Genomic DNA, 3,186 nt, shown 5'->3' with positions numbered 1-3,186 from the left:
ATAATTACTGTTACGGTTTCCTCTTGGACGAAATATTCTCATCAAATTGACTGGTGAAGGAAATGGGACACTGACTGTGAGTACTTTGAGTGTTTAAGTGACTCCTAAAATGAAAATTATGACCTTGATTTCTCTTGCATGCAGATATGAAGAGACTATTTTAAAAATCCTCTCGGTTCGTGGTTCAGGCATAAAGGTGTCACATGTATATTTATGTATATACATGTACATGTGTAATCTGAAAAGAAAATGACGATAAATCACTTGTTACAAGGTGAGAATGAGTTATCCAGATAGTAAGAACTGCCAAAGTTGGTGTCTGAGATAACACATTGTGGAGCTGGGGGAAAGCAGGCAGCATCAGAGGCTCAAGAAAGTTGATGTTTTGGGTCAGGACCCTTCCTCCAAAATGGAGGGTGGACGGGAGCTCAGAAACAAATAGTGTGGAGAGGGAGGAGGTGCTGGGGAAGGTAGGTGGGATGGTGATAAATGAGTACTATCCAGATTGGAACAGATTTACCCCAGAAGGTATTGAATACAAGTTCCAAATCACTCTCAAAATCCTAGTGACTGTTAACATTCATGTTTTTTTTGTCTGTGTGTTTCAGTAGTTGCATGTCAGTTTGAATGGTTCATTGAGAGTGAGGAACCTATGGACTCACACACACCAACATGGAATTTAATTCAAAGAGTGACTCCTCTTCAAAGTACTTAGTCGCTTTTAAAATCTTGACCATTTCTGCTGTCTAGTTGAACAAGTGTAGCTGAATACTGCTTCAATAGGAATTAGTGTTTAATAGGAACATATTTGTGAAACTTACAGTTCCTCAAGCTTTAGCCTAAACTGGTGGAGACTTTCGGCGCTTGCAAAAAGGCTCACCTCTCTTAATACTGAAGGAAAATTGGAGTTTAAAAGTAAGTTCATCCGCTGTCGGGGAATGAAATGTTAATGTTGACTTGAATATAATTTTTAAAAAAGTAATATATTTGTGTAGCACTAAACTCAAATTAAAATTTGGATATGCCAGTTGACTCCTGTTTGACACTGTATGGAATGGCGGTGACATCAGATTCAGTGATGATTGAGAATCTAAAGAATATGAGGATAAGATTTAACATCCAAATATCATTGAACTCTTCAAGGAATGTATTACTGGAAAAGGGGGAAAGCATGTATGTCTATTAGAATTGAATACACTCTGAAGGCGGTGGCACAGATGAAACAGACCTGTGTGCTAAAACTTATCACAAATTTCACATTGAATGGAGCAGTTTAAACAGGCTGGAGGAAGCAGACATGCCAGCGCAAACTTTTGAATTTGTGCATTCTGTTCATAAACATCAGCAAAATTGTGGGAACCTGTTTATTCTTTCTCTTTTATTGCACAGAACCATACGATTACACTAATTTTGATTAGGAATTTAAAGATTATGAGCCCCGTCCGTTTGACTCGCAGTTTGGTACCATAGGTTGGTACGATCTTCGTTCAAGAAGGAAGAGGGATGTTCCAGACACAGAAAATCGTCAAACCATTTACTACAAAGTCTGTTTCTGCTTAGTATTAATTAATGCAGTTAACATTTTCAGATCGACATGATTGCAGAATGGAGTCAATAAAACAAATTCCATCTGATATTCAACATAAATTTTAAGTTTGGAATAACAAGCTCACAAGAAAGATGACCTGGTTTTAGATATCACTTGGGACCACAGACTAACAGACAAAGGAACAAAGCAAAACGACTCTGCGATTTGATGTAGAAACTCCTGACTCCGAAGCCTGCAGCCGCCCTCCAATTCTCAAGTCAGAAGTGTGTCAATGATGGTGCAGATCCAACAACACTGGAAACGATCTTGAGTCTAGACCAAAGCAGCCCCTTGATTGGCACCGTATCCATTCTCTCCACAACTAACTCCAAGACACAATAATGTGTCCATATACAAGATGCACTGCCACATTTTTTTCCAACTATTCTTACACCCGCCTTTCCAGACTTAGAAAACTCATCTTCAATGTCAAGGACATCAGACATGGTTGCACTAATCCCAGTAAAAATCACCTCCAAGCTACTCTCAAACTGATTTGGAAATGAATGATTGTTCCTGAGTCAATATTAGTAATCTCTTTTGGAACAGCATTGTGGGCCTGTCTACAGCAACATGAAGCTGTTCAAGAAGTCAATTTGTGCTGGACAATCAGCAACAGCTATGTCTCATTAAAGAATAAATAAATCGGAAAGAAATCCATCTGAGAGTCACAAGCAAATGGGTAACTTTTTTTTGTTCACTCTGCAGCTCGTGGGCTATTACCAATTTTGACAATGACAAATGAAGCTTTTGTTTGGTTTGCTATTGATAGCATCTGTCCACAAAATAAAAACAATTGGCATCAGAGATAATGGGAAGTGCAGATGCTGGAGAATCCAAGATTACAAAGTGTGGAGCTGGATGAACACAGCAGGCCAAGCAGCATCTCAGGAGCACAAAAGCTGACGTTTCGGGCCTAGACCCTTCTTCAGAAAAGAGGGAGGAGGAGAGGGCTCTGAAAGAAATAGGGAGAGGGGAAGGCAGATTGAAGATGGATAGAGGGGAAGATAGGTGCAGAGGAGACAGACAAGCAATAAGGAAGGAGAGGATCAAATACGAAGGTAGGCTAGCTAGTCATATCAGAAATCATAGTAACAGCTTCTTTCAATACATAAGAAACAAACGTGAGGCAAAAGTAGACACTGGGCCACTCCAAATTGATGCTGGAAGGCAAGTGGTGGGAGATAAGGAAGTAGCTGAAGAACTTAATAAGTACTTTGCGTCAGTCTTCACAGTGGAAGACATGAGTAATATGCCAACAATTAGGGAGAGCCAGGGGGCAGAGCTGAGGATGGTAGGAATTACAAAAGAGCAAGTGCTAGAAGAGCTAAAAGGTCTAAAAATTGATAAATCTCCTGGCCCCGATGGGCTATATCCTAGAGTTCTGAGGAAGGTGGCTGAGGAAATAGCAGAGGCTTTGGCTATGATCTTTCAAAAGTCACTGTAGTCAGGGAAAGTCCCAGATGATTGGAAAATTGCTGTTGTAACTCCCTTGTTTAAGAAAGGATCAAGGCAAAAGATGGAAAATTACAGGCCGATTAGCCTGACCTCGGTAGTTGATTAAAATTCTTGAATCATTGTCAAGGATGAGATTTCGA

The 3,186-nt window shown here is 40.0% G+C and overlaps 1 long non-coding RNA gene across 1 annotated transcript; it reads left to right on the top strand.

The window, feature by feature from the left end:
* The first annotated feature begins 851 nt into the window (after nt 1-851).
* On the top strand, nt 852-2,267 carry LOC132209008 (uncharacterized). Its single transcript, XR_009445076.1, has 2 exons — nt 852-915; nt 1,390-2,267. It is a non-coding gene; the product is annotated as an uncharacterized LOC132209008 (long non-coding RNA).
* The last annotated feature ends 919 nt before the right edge of the window (nt 2,268-3,186 follow it).

This window comes from Stegostoma tigrinum, unplaced genomic scaffold (genome assembly GCF_030684315.1).
Source record: "Stegostoma tigrinum isolate sSteTig4 unplaced genomic scaffold, sSteTig4.hap1 scaffold_61, whole genome shotgun sequence".
Lineage (NCBI taxonomy): Eukaryota > Metazoa > Chordata > Chondrichthyes > Orectolobiformes > Stegostomatidae > Stegostoma > Stegostoma tigrinum.
Note: the sequence above shows the minus strand (reverse complement) of the source record. Positions and strands in the feature narration are given on the sequence as shown.